The following is a 21,629-nucleotide window of genomic DNA, read 5'->3' on the forward strand; positions in this document are numbered from 1 at the left end:
AGGATGATAAGGAAATCGGCTGTGTCATATTCAAAGAAACCATTCCGGCATTTACATGGAACGATTTAGGGAAATCACGGAAAATTTACGTCTGGATAGCCGGATGAGTACTGTAACCGCTGTCTTCCCGAAAGCGAGTCCGGCGTGTTAACCACTGCTTCCCCTGGCTCAGTAAGAAAACAATTCTCACCGTATGAAATTACAGTGAATCCAGACCTTTAGCTGCTTACAGTCGTTGACAAATATAAAAAATAAGTAACGGGCGTTACTTATTTACTGCCGGTTCCACAGATAGGCTCTGTCACTGACAATTTTCGGTGGGTTAACATTCTGACCACGACAGTCAAAAGTTGTTTGGTCAAGACAGAGTCTTTTGACGTTCTAATCTGCTAAATGCTTATGAGAAAACCAAAAATTTAGTTGCACCCTACACCCGGGATAACAGAAATCCGAACATAGTCAAGAATCCAATATTAAGTTATGTGTAACACTGATTAACTGGAAACTGTGGTGCTACAGCTATACTTCGAACCCAGGAGCCATAAAGTCGCAGCGGCCGCTGTGACTTATATTACTGTCTGGGAAAAGTAGAAGACCGAGACCGAGAGATGTGATCACAATGAAATTTATTGCACCGAGCAGGGAGATGACACTACACAAATCGTCATCATTACAGACCTGTACGCGTTCTGTGACTGTGGAAGTTCAGTACGGGGTAGCGCCACCACGTGCTGCAGTCAAGGCCGCGTGACGCCGTGTTATGGAACCAGTATGTTGTTGGGGAATACTGCGCCACGCGTTTAATGCTTGCGTCCACAATACATCAACTGTGGCTGGAGGAGAACCTGAACGATCAAGTTGCCGACTGATCGTATTCCTGACATGTTCGATGGGCGACACGTCAGTCAAACGGGCAGGCCAGGTAGGCAGTGGTACACGTCGCTTTTCCAAAATGGCTTGCATACTCCTCGCCACATGCGGCCGTATTGTCCTGCTGAAATATACAGGGTGTTACAAAAAGGTACGGCCAAACTTTCAGGAAACATTCCTCACAAACAAATAAAGAAAAGATGTTATATGGACATGTGTCCGGAAACGCTTAATTCCCATGTTAGAGCTCATTTTAGTTTCGTCAGTATGTACTGTACTTCCTCGATTCACCGCCAGTTGGCCCAATTGAAGGAAGGTAATGTTGACTTCGGTGCTTGTGTTGACATGCGACTCATTGCTCTACAGTACTAGCATCAAGCACATCAGTACGTAGCATCAACAGGTTAGTGTTCATCACGAACGTGGTTTTGCAGTCAGTGCAATGTTTACAAATGCGGAGTTGGCAGATGCCCATTTGATGTATGGATTAGCACGGGGCAATAGCCGTGGCGCGGTACATTTGTGTCGAGACAGATTTCCAGAACGAAGGTGTCCCGACAGCAAGACGTTCGAAGCAATTGATCAGCGTCTTAGGGAGCACGGAAGATTCCAGCCTATGACTCGCGACTGGGAAAGACCTAGAACGACGAGGACACCTGCAATGGACGAGGCAATTCTTCGTGCAGTTGACGATAACCCTAATGTCAGCGTCAGAGAAGTTGCTGCTGTACAAGGTAACGTTGACCACGTCACTGTATGGAGAGTGCTACGGGAGAACCAGTTGTTTCCGTACCATGTACAGCGTGTGCAGGCACTATCAGCAGCTGATTGGTCTCCACGGGTACACTTCTGCGAATGGTTCATCTAACAATGTGTCAATCCTCATTTCAGTGCAACTGTTCTCTTTACGGATGAGGCTTCATTCCAATGTGATCAAATTGTAAATTTTCACAATCAACATGTGTGGGCTGACGAGAATCCGCACGCAATTGTGCAATCACGTCATCAACACAGATTTTCTGTGAACGTTTGGGCAGGCATTGTTGGTGATGTCTTGATTGGGCCCCATGTTCTTCCACCTACGCTCAATGGAGCACGTTATCATGATTTCATACGGGTACTCTACCTGTGCTGCTAGAACATGTGCCTTTACAAGTACGACACAACATGTGGTTCGTGCACGATGGAGCTCCTGCACATTTCAGTCGAAGCTTTCGTACGCTTCTCAACAACAGATTCTGTGACCGATGGATTGGTAGAGGCGGACCAATTCCATTGCCTCCACGCTCTCCTGACCTCACCCCTCTTGACTTTCATTTATGGGGGCATTTGAAAGCTCTTGTCTACGCAACCCCGGTACCAAATGTAGAAACTCTTCGTGCTCGTATTGTGGACGGCTGTGATACAATACGCCATTCTTCAGGGCTGCATCAGCGCATCAGAGATTCCATGCGACGGAGGGTGGATGCAAGTAACCTCGCTAACGGAGGACATTTTGAATATTTCCTGTAACAAAGTGTTCGAAGTCCGCTGGTACGTTCTGTTGCTGTGTGTTTCCATTCCATGATTAATGTGATTTGAAGAGACGTAATAAAATGAGATCTAACATGGAAAGTGAGCGTTTCCGAACACATGTCCACATAACATATTTTCTTTCTACATCTACACCCATACTCCGCAAGCCACCTGACGGTGTGTGGCGGAGGGTACTCTGAGTACCTCTATCGGTTCTCACTGGAGTTTATCTATCATCTCCGTAACGCTTTCGCGATTACTAAATGATCCTGTAACGAAGCGCGCTGCTCTCCGTTGGATCTTCTCTATCTCTTCTATCAACCCTATCTGGTACGGATCCCACACTGCTGAGCAGTATTCAACCAGTGGGCGAACAAGCGTACTGTAACCTACTTCCTTTGTTTTCGGATTGCATTTCCTTTGGATTCTTCCAATGAATCTCAGTCTGGCATCTGCTTTACCGACGATCAACTTTATATGATCATTTCATTTTAAATCACTACTAATGCGTACTCCCAGATAATTTATGGAATTAACTGCTTCCAGTTGCTGACCTGCTATTTTGTAGCTAAATGATAAGGGATCTATCATTCTATGTATTCGCAGCACATTACACTTGTCTACATTGAGATTCAATTGCCATTCCCTGCAGCATGCGTAAATTCGCTGCAGATCCTCCTGCATTTCACTACAATTCTCCATTGTTACAACCTCTCGATATACCACAGCATCATCCGCAAAAAGCCTCAGTGAACTTTCGATGCTGTCCACAAGGTCATTTATGTATATTGTGAATAGCAACGGTCCTAAGACACTCCCCTGCGGCACACCTGAAATCACTCTTACTTCGGAAGACTTCTCTCCATTGAGAATGACATGCTGCGTTCTGTTATCTAGGAACTCCTCAATCCAATCACACAATTGGTCTGATAGTCCATACGCTCTTACTTTGTTCATTAAACGACTCTGGGCAACTGTATCGAACGCCTTGCGGAAGTCAAGAAACACGGCATCTACCTGGAAACCCTTGTCTATGACCCTCTGAGTCTCGTGGACGAATAGCGCGAGCTGGGTTTCACACGACCGTCTTTTTCGAAACCCATGCTGATTCCTACAGAGTAGATTTCTAGTCTCCAGAAAAGTCATTATACTCGAACATAATACGTGTTCCAAAATTCTACAACTGATCGACGCTAGAGATATAGGTCTATAGTTCTGCACATCTGTTCTACGTCCATTCTTGAAAACGGGGATGACATGTGCCCTTTTCCAATCCTTTGGAACGCTACGCTCTTCTAGAGACCTACGATACACCGCTGCAAGAAGGGGGGCAAGTTCCTTCACGTACTCTGTGTAAAATCGAACTGGTATCCCATCAGGTCCAGCGGCCTTTCCTCTTTTGAACGATTTTAATTGTTTCTGTATCCCTCTGTCATCTATTTCGATATCTACCATTTTGTCATCTGTGCGACAATCTAGAGAAGGAACTACAGTGCAGTCTTCCCCTGTGAAACAGCTTTGGAAAAAGACATTTAGTATTTCGGCCATTAGTCTGTCATCCTCTGTTTCAGTATCATTTTGGTCACAGAGTGTCTGTCTTTTTGTGTGAGGAATGTTTCTTGAAAGTTTGGCCGTACCTTTTTGTAACACCCTGTATAATGTGGAACAGCTTGCAGGAGGGGTGGTACCTCGGTTTGTAAAGCCTCCTTGATGCATAGGTAACTGTTCAATCTCCTCTCACGACATACGAAGCGGGAACGCGTGTTATGCAGAATGGCCCCCCAAAGTTGGTGTTTATCGGCTGTGCCGCTCTATCTGTCCAATTACGATCACCATGGTGGCGTCGAACGCGTATGCGAGCACCACTGTGGGCCAGTTGATGCAAGGCTTGTCAGAAAACATTACATTTTGCCACTCAGCATGCCTGTGTCAACGTTCCTGTGCCTATCGCAGTCTCCAGCGTTGCTGGGCTCCAGTCAAAGGAAGACGACGCTACGGCATGCGTGCCACCAGTCCATCCGTTACAGTGCTCCACCGTTGCGCCAACGTGTGGACGAAGCTGTTCTATCCGTCACGGCCAAGAGGACAAGATGGCGGTCATCTCGTGCTGTGGTTATTTTGTGTCATTCAGTATCCTGTCAGCGCTGTTCACGGCCCTCTTCTCTCCAATGGTTCCACATACGCCACAGTTTTAAAGCAGTCTCTACAGTATGAGGCGAATGGCACCGAACGACGGTGCCGCCTCCAGGAGACGAATCATTGTACCAGGTTCGAACGCACTCAGATATTTCACCCTTTGACTTCGGCAAGGCATATTGTCACTTTATTACAAGTTCCCATTTCGTATAACGGCTCGATACCGCCTGAGTATTGGATGCTCTGCTCTCGCTGGTAGCACATGGCGTCTTGTACTCGTCCACCGTGGCGCTTGGGATCACAGCACCAAGTTTCAGCACCTGAATACTGGAGTATAAGTGCCCGAAACCGGTTGTGTTCTTAACAAAACCTCTGGTCTAGAATAACTATTGTTCCGCACAGCCAAAAATCATGACCACCGTTATAGGGAGGAGCTTCTGTTTACTTCCTGATTCACGGTAACTTGCAGTGTACTACTTTGGATAATGATAATCATGATTATTTGCTATGTGGAGTAATATTAATTGTGACTGTATGGATGATATGAGAATAGGTTATGAACGAAAACCCAAAATCAGTCATCATAAGGTAATAAAAAGAGCTATCAGGCAACTTGTCTGTTTGGAATATTGAAATAATATTACCAACTGGTGATACTTCAGTATACCAGCACGCTGGAAATCCCTTCAGTGCTTTGTTGTACAAAACTGGAGTTCAAGGCTAGCAAAGAAATTCTCAGAAAAACCGTTCTGTTAGTTCTGTCTTGGCTTTAAAGGGTACCGGAATAAACGAACTATATTTCGATTAAATACAAACTACATCAGATAGTTACGGAGGAACGGAGCATTGTAATTAAAGCACCCCTTCGTTTGTTTTGACGAGACGTGGATTCAAGTGTATTAAAATGTGCATAAATGCGGGAAAAACCATAAAGTGGAAGAATTATGGTCAAACTAAAATGCTAGTCGATGACTAACTGTTGTACTATGCAGGGTGTTGGTGTATAGATGTGTAGCATGTGACGTTGCTCTACTTTTATGAATACTGAAGTTTACGTTAGTAACACCTCTCCTCCATGTTCTTCAAGGGTCAAATCGACAGTCATGTCACTGTGAACTGGTGTTCATCTCACTTTATATATAAGTCGCATTTCATTGCATGCATTTATTCTCCACAATATAATACCTCAGTCACGTGCAAGCAGAGTGTCATGTTGGCAGGACAGACTTTCACCTTCTGTGGTGTGCGCTACAAGGGTGCTTCAAATTCCTTGCATCAAACGTCTAAGTGTGATAGATCACATCATGGGGAACAACCTTTGTTACAGCAAAAATGTTCGCTGATATTTCCCAGCGGCTCTAGAAGTCTCTTTATTTAATTCGCCCGCCCTGGGACGACGAAATTTCACCAAACTAGCAATATTTAGTAACCAGGTGCGCTGAAACTGCATGCTACGTATGTCAGCAAACTGACTGAGTGATTTCCAACAAGAATGAATGTCTCTAAATGGTAAAAGATATATCAGAGTCTAGATATACCCTTTATTTAACATGGACCAGATGACTGGTGTTTAGGCAACAAGCGTGGGCTGCGCACACCACAGAGTCCCTACTCCCTGCCTCTCGGAGAAACAACCGATAATAGAAGATACATGAAATGTACTCGCAGCTGCGAATATGGACAACCATCGTCCATATAATGGAATGAAGACAGTGAAAATTTGCACCGAACTGGGCCTCGAACTCAGGATTCCCGCTTATTGCGAGCTGTCGTCTTAACTACCCGCGCAAGACTCGCGGCCAGATCCAGACTTCCATACACCGTCAAGCAAGTGTCCACAGCCTGTGCTCGTAGGTCCATTACGTGTATTCCCGCACAAGGGACACACTACTATTGCAAGTCTCTTGACCGGTATCGGCGTGTTAATAAGATACAGCAGCTGATCGTTGCCCATATTCGAAACTGTGAATACATTTCTTGTGTTTCATGCATGCATATCCAAAGGAACATTGCATCGTAATTCAAGCAACACAGTCACTGCAGTATCGTATAGTAGAAGACTCTATCGCCACCGGGAAGCGTCAGCGAATTCTAACAGAAGTTGCTCCCCGTGATGTGAGATATGATCCCTGGACATTTCATACAAAGACTTTGGAACACTGTATAGAGAGTACTCTACTCAAAAAAGTGGAATCTGATAATGACGGTGTACGAAGTCTGTCAGTACATTTTACTATTAACTGCACTGCACCATTATTATGTTACCGACGGCAATGAAGCTGAAAGGCTTGCATGTTACTTGACGCCACAGTAAGAAGGTTACCGGGGGGGGGGGGGGGGGTAGGGGTTGTGATTAATTTTATAATACCTATTTAAGATCAGAAGTTTAAAACCTGTAATATATAGAGAATTATCTTATCAGAAATATTCGCCGGTTATGATATATAATTCTTTTTCCTTCCAACATTACACTGAAACTCGCTGATGAATTTATTTGTATCTGAGCTGCGCTAAAACCGTCCGCAATTCAACTTGTAAATCGCGTCTTCGTGAAATTACATTCTGAATTTCAACAAGATACTACACAGAAAAAGTGTGAACACGACTGAGATGTACTGTATCTAAAGACTTTTCTTAGCAGTATTTGAATCACATACTTAATGCAAGCAGTAAGTACTTCTTTTTCAAATGCAGCTTGCGCAACTCTAGAACATGGCGAATCTTGAAGGCCATTTACAGTGATTTATGATCATCCATTCCTCCATTTTCCTTTTTTCATATTAGTTCTTGGATAATAGTCTATTCGCTTCATGAGTTGCAGTTACTTGTTCATAAAGTTTCCCGTATTTGCAGCAAAAGGTACTAACGGACATGAAAACGAATTTTACAGTAGAAATATACAGGAGACGTGTAAATAGCTAATTCTGAATCATTTCGTATACGTTTATTTTCTGTTGCTGAATGTGGCATTCCATGCTTTACACCAACCGACTCGACAACGCTTGTTTGCAACAATGAAATCGATGCAACAGTATCTCAGTACCCGTGCGTAGTAAATGTAGTCTCTAACGGCGCCTTCCCTCTGAATCCTGGGTAACAATATTGGACACTTTCCTCGCTAAACCAGCCCTGTCGTGGATCGTAGGGTTCTGCCCAACTAAAAACCGCTAAAACTAAACTACAGTCCTGTGGTGATCTAAAAATTCATAAATTTCCTTTTCAGGCATTCTTTCTTGCTGAAATGTTTAGGCGCAGTTGTTACTTAACATGTAGCTCCATACGATGAAAGCGTTTGTAATATGCTTATTTCACGAAAAGAAACACAGTGGTACATTTAGAGTTAGCTTGTGTCGTATTGATAACAATTTCTATTAAGTGATTGTTCAAAAAGTATCTTCCAGATTCAGTGCCGCACAGGTGGTACATGTACCGAGCAAGCATTACGCAAGCTTTTTAACTCATTGCGGACGGTATTACTGTCGATCAAGAAGTCGGAATCATATATTCACCTATTTGTTTCATCTTAAGTGCCAATCGAGTAACAATAACAGCTTATCTTGAGAAACAAATATATGTTGCAGCAGCATCATTTTCAGGGCCCGTTAAGTGTGCTCCATCGTTTGACATTACATAATGTAGAACACATTCATAACGAGGTGAAAACTCTCATTATCTCTTCTAACGAGTTAGAATGATTCATACATCTGTCTCGAAAGTCACATCAGAGCGTTACGAAGGCCCCTTCGGAAAACACAGGGTATGCTTAAGATGCAAGAATCATGAGCCAATAAAATAGAAGTACCGTTCTTGTGCCTTGATATTCCCATGAAACACGCGATCCAAGACTAATGCTTTAAACGAAGCAGCTGGGGTTACAGTCTCCACTTTCGCATTAGCCCTGCAGAGAACGACTGGTGAACTGGTGGAACAACATCGCGGAGTAGCCCAAGGTTTGTGCACCTCGGGTGCTCAGCATCTCTTAACAATTTCACTTATTTATTATTTTTTTGAAAAATATTTTCACTTGCACTGAATGTGTCTTCATACTTCCCTTCTGACTGAGGTCAATATACTTCTAAAAAAAAAGGCGGTACATTTCTTTTCTCTACAGTAAAGTTTGTATGTAAAGCTTGTTTGTCGTCGTATTATCAAGTTCACACTAAAAGTTACTGTATTCAAACAATGAGACACTACCTATTTCTGGATAATACATAATGCATTGTACACAAAACATTTAAGTATGTTCGCTTAACTCTAGCTGTTCCCTGGTAATGAATAATCCTACGACGTCAAGTGTACGCACTCTCCACAATGAGCCTGCTTATGCTTCATACTCCCCATTTCCTGAGATACAGTTCTGTAGTATTCGGATGATTGGCAATAAATAAGAACGCCATATTAATACTTAGGCAGAGTTTATAGACCTACGACTGTCCTGCGATTTTCCTGTTTACATTTCTGCTTATACTCTCCACCATATTACAGATCCCCTTCTTTTTTATACAGAGCGTTCTTGGAGGAATGGTCAGTATTCAGGGATATAACAGGAACGGTTATTCAAAAACCTCAAGTAAACATAGGTTTTAAAACGCGTATCATGAGACCTACGAGCGTTTGTTCATTAGAAGATATGTGTTTCACAGTAGAGAAGACGAACAAATGTTCGTAGCTCTTAAGGTATGAAGTTTACAACCAATGTTTACTGGTCTTTCATTTTTTTTCGGTCCGTCGTACTACCTCAAAAAATACTGAAAGCAAAGAGTCACAGTACCGAAGATCAATAAGTGCTCATAGATCTCAAGGCGTGCATTTTAAATCCCATGTTTACCAGACTTCTTTGCTTCGAATGATAGTTCCTGACGCATCCCTGCTGGGAGACCGTGTATAGTATTACAGTTTTATAATTCATAACTGTAAGCTGAAACTGGCTTATTACCTGCAAAGCTGCCATGTATCAGACAAATTTATAGTCAGGGAAAGCGAGAATTGTTCAACACGCCAACAGTAATTCTACACACTAGGCAGATTTATTATTCTGAGCCCTCTACCTCACATACAGTGGCCGAAACAACTATCTACTTGGATGATCGATTCATAAAGTCATACATTTCCAATTCATTTTTAATTTTATTACTGCACGGGATTTGGGAAAAGTGGTTAAGGGTCTGCATTCGCCAGGACTCTTAACCTAATAAAGAAGTAGTGATGAAAATGTGAATGTTAATGTTCTTCAGCATATCCTATGCCCCTTCAGGAAACTGAATGATCATTTAACCACACCGGAGCTCTGTCCTCTGTAGATTAATCAAAGATGTATTCCGTGTGACCTCCGAATTCATCTTGAAAATTTGAATAAACAGGGTAATCTCTGGCACAGCGAGCTTCAATTCAAGCTTAGACGAATTTGGAAGATTGATGCTAAACGCTTTGTGATTACGTTCCGCCGTCTATTCACAAGGGCGCTTTAATATACATTACATAACACAATGAATGGATCACTTTTTCGAAAACCATAATTATTCCCGATTGCGAATGAGGAGTCTGAAATTTAGCAGAAAGGTGCCTACGACACTTGTCTGTAATGATGGGAAAGCACGGCACTCTGCGACGTCGCCCTCGGGCTCGCCGACGCTTCAGACGGTAAGTTGTCGACAAGAGCTAAGAAAATGCCAGAGCTCAGGAGTTCACGAGAGCTACAAGGTGCGTTGATGATGCCACGTTGGCACCACATTATACCACAATGCTGCCAAACGCCGCCAGGTACGTGTTAGACAATGGGAATATCGTTACACCCCCTCTTACATATCACCGCCTCTTTTGACGCTGAGCTGCGACGCCCAGTGTTAAAATCGTGGAGTTTTTTATGTGTGACTGAAGAAACTGCCTGCTCAGAATCGACATAAAAAGGTTTCATGATGCGGCATGAAACCAACCCTTCCCTTGAGGCGCTGATGCACACTCATTTTGCTATCGAAAACGGCTGTTCACGGTTCGATGAGCAACAAGACGACGACCTCGACAGTCTTTGACACTCCCGATATAGCACGGAAGCTTCAGTCCTTATCTGAAGATGTCGTCGTCAGAGCAAGGTTTGCTCTGATGTACAGTGTTGAACCACAATGGTCCGTTGAAAACCAGTAGACGAAATTTGAAAGCGATTCGAAGCCTGCTCATGGGTGGCTTCAAGACTGATACTTGTAGGAATAAAACGGCAAAGCGTATCTCTAAGATCCTACAGTTCGGCAACATCCATAGTGCAGCCCGACCACCATTGTTGAGAAACGTAAAAATATATCTTCACTTTACTTCGGCAAAGACAACTGCATCATCTGCTAATAGTCTTAAAGAGCATCCAACGCTTTCTAATAGATAATTTACATATATTGTAAACAGCAACAGTCCTATCACACTTCCCTGTGGTACTCCGGATATTATCCTTACATCTGTCGATTTTGTTCCGTCAAGAGCGACGTGTTGAGTTCTATCTGCAAAAAAATCTTGAATCCAGTCGCAAGTCTGCTGCGATGCTCCGTAAGCTCGTATTTTTTCATTAAACGGCAATGCGGGACGGTGTCAAATGCCTCACATAAGTCAAGGAACACGGCATCAGCCTGAGCGCCGATGTCCACTGCGCTATGGATCTAATAGAGGAACAGAGACAGCTGAGTTTCGTAGGATCTCTGTTTGCGGAATCCATGTTGATTTTTGACTTTTATAGAGGACCTGTTCATTTACCAAGAACCTCATAATTCTTGAGCGTGAAACAGGTTCCATAATTCTACAACAGACTGATCTCAACGATATAGGCCTATAATTGTGTGGATCTGTCTTACGACCTTTCTTTTTTCCAGCCGTTAGGTACCTTTCTTTGCTCAAGCGATGCACGATATATTCCTGCTACAAATGGAGCAATTTCTTTCACGTAATCTTTCTAGATTCTTATATGTATCTCATCTTGTCCTGGCGCCCTTCCACTGCTAAGCGATTTTAGCTGCTTTTGAATTCCGCGATCGGCTGTCTCAATGTGTGCCATTTCGACGTTCGTACGACGTTTGAGAGGAGGAACAGTGTTACGATCTGGTGCGGTGAAACAACTTCGGCAGACCTAATTCAGTATTTCGGACTTCTCTCTGCTATGTTCCGTTTATGTACCGATATGGTAGCAGAGAGAATGAATAGATGATTTTGACCCATTTACTGATTTTATATATGACCAAACTCTCTTAGGGTTTCACTCCGGTCGATTGACAACGCCTTACTTTCGAAACCATTGAACGCTTCTCTCATTGCTCTCCTTATGCTCATTTTCGCTTCGTTCAGCTTATGTTTGGCAGCTAGATTTTACTTCTCTTGAATCTGAGACGAAGTGCTCTTTGTTACGTAGCGCTTTTCAAAATCGACTATTAAACCACGATCGATCATTCCCATCCCTTAAAACCTTACTTGAAACATACTTGTCTATGGTATATTGAACGGTGCCTTTGAATTTGTTCTCCACATCTTCGTCCTCATCACCGAACATTTGGAGTTGACTTATGAGGTATTGTGAAATTCGTATCCTATCACCCTTGATGAGCAAATATATCTTCCTACCTTTCTTAACATTCCTTGTAGGACTCGTCGTCATATATGCTGTCACAGCCCTATGATCACTGATACCTTCCTCTACATTAACTGATTCGATAAGTACAGGTCTGTTTGTTTTCAGGAGATCAAAGACGTTACCGTCACGAGTTGGTTTTCCATCTTCTCAAGGTAATTTTCGGCCAAGACATTCAGAACAATGCCACACGAATCCCTGTCCCTGGCACTAGTTTTGATGACATAACACTCCCAATCTATACCTGGCAAGTTGAAGTCACCCCCTATTACAACAGCATGATCAGAAAAATTACTAAAGCTATTCTGCAATTTCTGTCTGAAGCGCTATACAACTACAGATCCTGACCCAGCTGTTCTATAAAAGCATCCGATCACCATTTTTGAACGTTCTATGATACTCAGTTTCACCCAGAATAATTCATATTCCGAATCCGTGATAACCTCGATAGATTTTATCATAATTTTAACTACAATTAACACGCCACCACCATTGCCGACTAACCTATCCTTACGATAAACATTCCTATCTGAAGTTAGGATTTCGTTGTCATTGACGTGTGGTTTCAACCAGCTTTCTGTTATCAATACCATCTATCCATAATAACCTTCAGTAAGCGATACTAATTCTGGGACCTTTCCTTGAATGCTCCTGCAGTTTACTAAAATCATATTAATCTTTTCTATCTCTGATCTGGGAGGACCATGATTCTCTGGGGTTATTGTGGCTGATTTAACAGGCAAATCGTCTTTGATCCCAAGGGAGGGGTTCTCTAACCTAAAAAAGCCGCATGTGCACGCCACACGTACTCCGATACACTAGCATCCACTTTATGTGTGTAGTGCACGCTTGACATATCAAAGAAAACCCTACAATAGCGGAGGTCGAGAAATTCGCCTCCGGTACTGTAACAGAGTCGTCTTAGCCTCTGGTTTAGACCTTCCACTCTGTCCCAAATCAGAGGACAGAGATCAACCCTGGGTACAAACAGACAGCTTAGCCTGCACCCCACGTGCGTTGCTAGTAGCCTTCACCAATTCAGCTAGTCGCCGAAAGAAGCCGAGTATGGCCTCAGAACCCAAACTGCAGGCGTTACTTGTGCCGACATGCGCCACTATATGCAGCAGGTAGCACCCAGTGCGCTCGATAGCCGCCAGTAGGGACTCCTCCACATCACGGATGATACCTTCCGGCAAACATACCGAATGCACAATGGAATTCTTTCCCGCCTTGCCTTCTATCTCCCTGAGGGCCTCCATCACCCGCCTAAAATTGGAGCTCCCAGTGACAAGTATACGCAACCTCTGTACTTGTCCGGACTGGGCAGGAAAGTCGACCGCTGGCCCAACAAAAGAGGGATCCTGTGCTGGCTCAGAGCTATAATCAACACTGGGTAGCACCTCGTACCAGTTGCAAAGACGTAGGGAGCCAGCCGCACGGTCTGCTCCCTCTTTCGCCTTCCGCCCAGTGACTCGCGAACCCATCACTGTCTGCCACCCACTCTGGAGTGAGGACGAACGGGTCAGATGTGTATCAGAAGCCGCAGAGACGTCCGGGTCACCAGGGGATTCCAGTTGCACAAAAGGCGTCGCAGGTCTCGTCATTTCAGTAGTTAGCCGATCTAAACAGGATAAATACTGAAAGTAGACGACAATGCTTATATTCAGTTTATTATATAACAGCAACATCATTTTTCGTAGCTATTACTGGATATATCGTTTTGAAAGAAGAGGGTAGATTCTGAAGAAATTACGTAACTTGAAAAAACGTTTTAATATATGAAGTTATTCGAAGGAAATACGCGTGTACAGCCGGTAGACTATTTCTGAACAGATCGTACTGGGACTCACAGGAGATATAGTAGGTATGTCTGACAGCACACACAGTGAGCCGAATAGAGGAGAATAGCAGCGCAGAAGCAAGAAACGGTGCCTCCCTGACCTATCGTTGTCAGTGGGAAGACCAATACGCTGAAGTAGCCGAAATTTAGATTTTTCATTTAATCAGAGGTGAAATTTTTCATAAAGACAGTTTCCACAAAAAAACAATGAAATTTAAAATAGAAAGTTTTGGCAATTACTTTGTGGCTGTCCTTGAGATGAAATCATATTATTGGCAATAGTTGTATACTTCTGATGCATATAGCTTGGTGTCTCTAAACGCCCAGATTTTTCGTACTGAGTAGTAGGAAGCCGAAATCTAAAGAAAAAGGTATGTGTAATGTCTTTAGACCCGTTTCCATGTTTTCTGACGATAAATATTAATTGTAATACTGCTTTGTTATTAAAATAGAGTTTTGCCATGTAGATGATGCGACAGCACCCTTGAATTGCCTGATTAGGTTAGTCTATAAATCATCAGGTTCATATATGAACTGTAACTGATGTTTTTACTGGCGTCATCAAATGCTTTCCATACGTCGCTAAGGATATTGAATCATTTAAAAGTTTTATTCAGCACTTCGCAGGTCTACAGATAATTTTCTTAGGATGGATACCTTCTTATGTGACGCAAACTTTGATGGGCTGAGTACCTCAGTAATCAGCAGACGAGAACCTTGTACATTTTCGAGGAAAATTTTAAAACAATGAAAGGAGACAGGAACAAGAGTCGAAATCACGTTGTCGGGTACAGAAAGAAATATTTCAGAAACGTTGATTAACCAGTGACTGAGACTGGTTGGCTCATCTACAGCGATGATTCTTTCCTGCAGAGCATTATGTCTTATGTCTGAGCTGAATCATTTCCTTAAACAATGGGAGAAAATTGATGCCTAAGCTTCCATGAGTCTCATTTTCATTTGGCTGTCCCTTATTGAACTACATTTACCACCAAATTGTGAATTATTCCTTTCTTACTGTCGAGCCGAACATTATTCCATATTATCGTATGCAAGCCTTTCATAGTTCCCTTCCCCTTTGCTGTTCTGGAGCAACGAGGGGTGTTCAGTAATTAACGCAACACATTTCTTCTCGGCCCATTTCGGTGCAAAAAAATGGAGACTTTGTTGTGTGACAGCATGGAATATTTCTGCTCCACGCCCTATAGTTCCATCCTGTCTTAGTAGATCCAGACTTCAAAATGGCGTCTGTAACGGAGGAGCTTTCAGAATAATAATTGTTGCCTACTTATTGACTGCCCCTCGTAATATCCTTATCACAAGTACTGGAGTTCTCTGTTATTGTCGCCACATATTTTTAACTTCTAGAGGATTTTATCTCTCCCTCCTCTGTGTGAGTTTTCACCAGATTCTATCCCAGACTCATACATTCCGTCTTGTTCAGATTTATTGATTTATTCTCCAGTCACGTTTTGTATACTCTTCCTTAAGGTTTCTCAGGGGGCATTCCATACCTTCTTCATCTTGAGAGAATAATACCTGGTCATCCGGACGTAAAAAAGTGTGGAGAGTGTAATCACCAAACTTCACTGTCGAGCCTGACCATTCAGCGAACCAGCCATTCAGTGCCTGATCCAAATAAACATTAAACAACATAGTGACATTCCACTCCTAATCTTAGACCTTTGTTAACTAATATATTTCGGGTAACCTTTTTATCCATCTGATCACTGGTTTTGTGTTCTTGCATCACATTCTAATCACGCCAAATCAAAGGCTTGGAAAGTTTCTTTCAAAGGACACGGCTAATTTGCCACGTCATACTTCACCAATCTGAATTTGTGCCTCATTTCTGTCTCGACGTCGACGGGACGCTAATCTATAATACTTCTTCCCTCACATAACTGAATATGATCCAAGTTGTTCTACAACGCCTAACCTGAAAGAACTCAGCAGCCACCGAAATTGGAGAAAACGTTGATAATGTTGCAGGTTCGTCTCGCTGGACATTAGCTGGCTGTGGAGCTGCGGCTTCTGTGATGAAGCAAACGGAGCATCAGTGTCTGCTGGGCTTTGGAGCCTCCATACGGCGTCTGCTGGGCCTGTGGTGGTACGAGGGGCGATGGGGGCGCATCTGGTCAGCAACGTCTGCATCCGTGACGCTACTCTGCCTCGCGCTGCTGCCGACTTTCTCGGCTCTCAAACTTATCATGGATATTCCGCCAGAGCTCGAAGAGATCACATTATGCTGTTTAGTTATTTTTATCTGCTCCGGGTTTCTGATCAAGGTTGGTGCTAAGAAATCTCATATTTTCTGTTTGTAACTATCCTTCTTCCAGTCGTCTTCGAAGCCAGCATTTAATTTTGTTCACGTTACTATATGTTTTCGCTTTCTGATCTCCAGAATTATATTTTGGATGTTAATTGGAACAAATGACGTCCGAAGCACTGAAAGTTAAAAAAAAGATTCAAATGGCTCTGAGCACTATATGACTTAACATCTATGGTCATCAGTCCCCTACAACTTAGAACTACTTAAACCTAACTAACCTAAGGACAGCACACAACACCCAGTCATCACGAGGCAGAGAAAACCCTGACCCCCCGGGAATCGAACCCGGGATCCCGGGCGCGGGAAGCACTGAAAATTAAATTTCAAATCTTGCAGCGAACTAAGAAAACATCTTACGAGCTTCGTCCACTGGTCATAGATGGACCGGAATTATATACTTATCGGCTTTGTAATTTGGTAATTACACTATAGATGTGAGTGATTAAAGGAACCACAAACAAACACTGAAGTACTGATAGTGTATTAGCCATATAGAGGTTTTACATGTGCTGTGGATTCGATGGTTACCACAATTAGCACAAATTAGCACAAATTAGCACAAAGTGTCCACTATATCCACACTGGGCATTGCCTGGAGAATGCTTGTTCTACAGGCAAACAATGGATGTATTTGATGCACCGTAGGTGTAGACCCAACCTTCTAAAACAATAACAAGTGAATAATCAGAAATTAAAAGTCAAATGATGAGAGGGGAAACGGTGGGGAGGGGGGGTGGGGGGAGACCTGTGAGGCAAGTTTATTAAGAAAAAGGCCATCATCTAACACGCAGTGGTGCCTTTTTGATATGTCACATGATACCCTTTCAACACGAAAATTGTTACTTTCTTTATTGTGGGTCCTGCACCATACATTACATCACAATGGGACATTATGCAGAGATCTGCAAGACAATATGATGCTTGATATTTAATTTTAGTGTATTAGCTTACTTCGGCTTTGTTCTCTTAATCACTACATGTCCTAAAATTGTAGATGGACACATGTCAGCTTTTAGTAAACTATTATTGCTACCTGTAGTCGTTGGATGAAATACTTTTTTTCAGCGACGTTCCAAAGTTGTTCGATAATTTGCTGTTGCACGCATATTACACTGAAGAGAGAAAGAACTGGTACACCTGCCTAACATCGGGTAGGGCCCCCGCGAGAGCGCAAAAGTGCAGCAATGCGACGTGGTACGGATTCAACAATTATCTGAAGTAGTGGTGGAGGGTACTGACATCGTGAATCCTACAGGGCTGGCCATAAATCCGTAAGCACGTTGCATGGCATCCCAGATAAACTAAATAATGTTCATGTCTGTGCAGTCTGGTGACCAGCGGATGTGTTTCAACTGAGAAGAGTATTCCTAGAGCCACTCTGTAGCGATTATGGACTTTTGGGGTGTCGCGTCGCCCAAGTCCGTGTGAATGCACAATGGACATGAATGGACGCAGGTGATCAGAGGGGATACTTAGGTATTTGTCACCTGTCAGAATTGTATCTAAAGGTATCAGTGGTACCATATCTCTACAATTGCACACGCCCCACACCTATACAGAGGCTCCACCAGCTTGAACAGCCCCTTCCTGACATGCAGGGTCCACGGATTCATGAGGTTGTCTGGCACTTGTTGATGGCCCAACGTTGAAATCTGCTGCAATTTGCGTATAGGTTGCACTTCCATCACTTTGAACGATTCTCTTCAGTTTTCGTTGGTCCCGTTTTTGCAGGATCTTTTTCCGCCCTCAGCGATTTCGGAGATTTGATGTTTTACCGGATTCTTGATATTCACGGTACACTCGTGAAATGATCTTACGGGAAAACTCCCACTTCATCACTAAGTCGGGGACGCTGTGTCCCATCGCTCATGCGCCGACTGTAACCCACGTTCAAACTCACTTAAATCTTGATAACCTGCCGTTGTAGTCCGCAGCTCGTGGTCGTTCGGTAGCGTTCTCGTTTCCCGTGCCCGGGTTCCCGGGTTCGATTCCCGGCGGGGTCAGGGATTTGCTCTTCCTCATGATGACTGGGTGTTGTATGATGTCCTTAGGTTAGTTAGGTTTAAGTAGTTCTAATTTCTAGGGGACTGATGACCATTGATGTTAAGTCCCATAGTGCTCAGAGCCATTTGAACCATTTTTGAACCTACCATTGTAGCAGCAGTAACCGATCTAACAGCTGCGCCAGACACTTGTTGTCTTATATAGGCGTTGCCGACCGCAGCGCCGTATTCTGCCTGTTTACACATCTCTCTAGTCTATTTGAATACGCATACGTATATCAGTTTCTTTGGCGCTTTAGTGTATTATACGCTTATTTTTTTGGCTGACAGTTGCAGAAATTCAAGTTTGAGGAGTAGTTGTTTTGCGTTAGCCAAATCAAGCGTACCACGCTAGTAACGAGACAAAGATAAAGTCTGAGCAGATGACGGGTGTCCCGTGTATATCTAGAGGCATCTTCACCTCCCGATAGCGACACCTGTTCTGGAAGATACGAGTGGCTGTCAAACTTCGAATTTCCTCAACTGTCAGACAATTAAAAAAAAAAACATATTATAATATACATGCAACAGCAAATCATTGACCAACTTTAGAACGTCGCTGGAAAAAATACGTCCAACAGCCACATATAGCAATAATGGTTTACTCATAGTTGACATATGTCCATATGCAACGTCAGGACATGTGGTGATGAAGGCAATAAAGCCGAAATAAGTGAATGTACTAAAATAACATGTCAAGCAGCATATTGTCTTCCGATTCTCTGCATACCGAAAATTAAGACTTGTATTCAAAACAGTGACTTCCAAAATGGCCGTCATGTTAATAAAACATTCTCACACGATTCTCTCGTACCACCGCTTCCCCTTTCACTGTTCCACCCCTGTCACCCACTTCACACTAAGTGATTTTAAAGTTCTGAATATCCATCAGTTTTGTTTTGAATTATGCTCTCACATTTACGGATGACGACCCTTTAGTGTGTCAAATACAGTGTTTTGTATCTTTAACAGCAAATCTGTTAACCTGTTGGATAAAAACTACAGTTGTTCGTGTTTATTGTTCTGCCATGGACAGGGGACGTCGGCTGGTTAAGTAATTGTCAATGTCAATGAAGTCCACCAACAGCCGTGCAACTCAAGATGTTATTTTATTTTATTTTGTTTTGAAGGCTACCAGTTTCAGAATTTCGTTATGCCATCTTCAGGTATACGCCCCGATATACACTAAATAGTAGACTCTTTTATTATGCAGGGGCCTGAAGATAGCATAGGGAAATATTAGAACTGGTAGCCTTCAAAACAAAGTAAAACAACATCTTAAGTTACACTGCTATTGGTGAATTTCATTGAGACTGACAGTTACAATCATTTGTAGTCAATTTCTTAATGCTGTATTCCAGTTGTATCTTCCAGGAAAGGGGGCGCTATAGAGAGGAGAAGGAAGGTGCCCGGAACAAAACCAACAAGAAGTTACCTCTGGATGTATATAGGAGACCCGCCGTCTGCTCTGTGACATAGCCTGGTTACTAGCACGGCACGTTTGATTTGGTTGGCACAAAAGTGATGCAGTATAGGAATTCTATGGACTATTTATATTACAAAAACACTGTTCCTGCATCAGTAATGGATCATTAGTTCCACGGCTATTTCACTGTTTGACCTAATGATGACGACAATTTCAGCATTGAAACATCTTGCCCAGTTAGAGGACGCAATAAATTCAGTGAACCGATGTACACAAGACAGAACATGTCACGAAAATACAAATGACACTAGGAGAGTACGTATTTAATGTTGTGACTGTCTCCGTTACGGAAGTAACTGAAGTAATTACAACCGTGATGCTACTACATCGGTTTGTTTGCTAGAGTACGATGGCATCAAGTCACAAATACAGGAACCATGCAAAGTATTGTGACCCGCAAAGAACACAATTTGCGAATACGACTGACTGCAGCCCTTCATTGCGATAATGAGGATCGAATGCGGGGTGGGTCTTTTTTCACCTTTGGATGAGCCCTGGAACGCCCATGGTCTGCTCTGACTTACGTTTCGGTCCAATCCATGCACTTCTCCCTAAATTCTTTCTCAGCTCTCGCACCCAGTGTTGTCCAAATTGCCTCGGTCTCACCGCTCGTACATACTTTCATCATCAGAAGCCGTCCTTCGCGGACGTCACTAGTTCTGAATGGACTATCCCTAGACCGAGGGACTGATGGCCTTTCTGTTTAGCCCCTTACTTTTCAATCAGCCAATCAGCAACGATTAATTACGTCCTGAGACTTACAAGCAGAATAACATATTCCGGTAAACTGAGTGGTGTGTTACCTCGTGTACAGCAAAATCTGTTCCTGCTAAACACCCTTTCAATAACACTTTCATTAAATGAGAAATAAATTAGGTGTCCGAGGACGCTGAGTGCGATGCTGATGGTCTGGCCACTTGCTGTTGGTGGAATTTCATATTTTCCTGTGGATTTTGTGGCAATTTCAGTGTTCCATGGCGAGTCAACATAAACTCGTGCTCATAAATTAAGGATAATGCTGATACACGGTGAAACAACGCTCTGGTGGGAGGTTTGCGGGTTTAAATCACCTCGGGGTATGACCATGCGGTGCATTTGATCTGCGAGTCGTCGCACGATGGTTCTGGCAGCAGTCCACATACGCAGAAGTGTGTTGGTGCATGTCAGAGTACGGAGCAGTGAGTAAGTGTGTAGACGTTTTCAGACGTGCTAATGGTGACTGTGTGCTGAAAATCGCTCAAAGAACATATATTGACGTTATAAGGGGTGAATACTAGGGCGACTGGAAGCTGGTCAAACACAGCAGGTCGTAGCACGGTCCCTCCGTGTGCCACAAAGTGTGACCTCAAGATTATGGCAACGATTGCAGCAGACAGGAAACGTGTCCAGGCGCTACAGTACGGGACGTCCACAATGTACAACACCACAAGAAGACCGATATCCCACCATCAGTGCCCGCAGACGGCCACGGAGTATTGCAGGTAGGCTTGCTCGGGACCTTACTGCAGCCACCGGAACAGTTGTCTCCAGACACACAGTCTACAGACCACTGAACAGACATGGTTTATTCGCCCGGAGACCTGCATTCCACTGACCCCTGGTCAGAGAACACAGTTCATGGTCATTGGAACCATGGTCCCAAGTTATGTTCACGGACGAGTCCAGGTATAGTCTGAACAGTAATTCTCGCCGGGTTTTCATCTGCCGTAAACCAGGAACCAGATACCAACTCCTTAATGTCCTTGAAAGGGACCCGTATGGAGGTCGTGGTTTGTTGGTGTGGGGTGGGATTATGATTGGTGCACGTA

The sequence above is a fragment of the Schistocerca piceifrons genome, chromosome 1, assembly GCF_021461385.2.
Source record: "Schistocerca piceifrons isolate TAMUIC-IGC-003096 chromosome 1, iqSchPice1.1, whole genome shotgun sequence".
Taxonomy (NCBI): Eukaryota; Metazoa; Arthropoda; class Insecta; order Orthoptera; family Acrididae; genus Schistocerca; species Schistocerca piceifrons.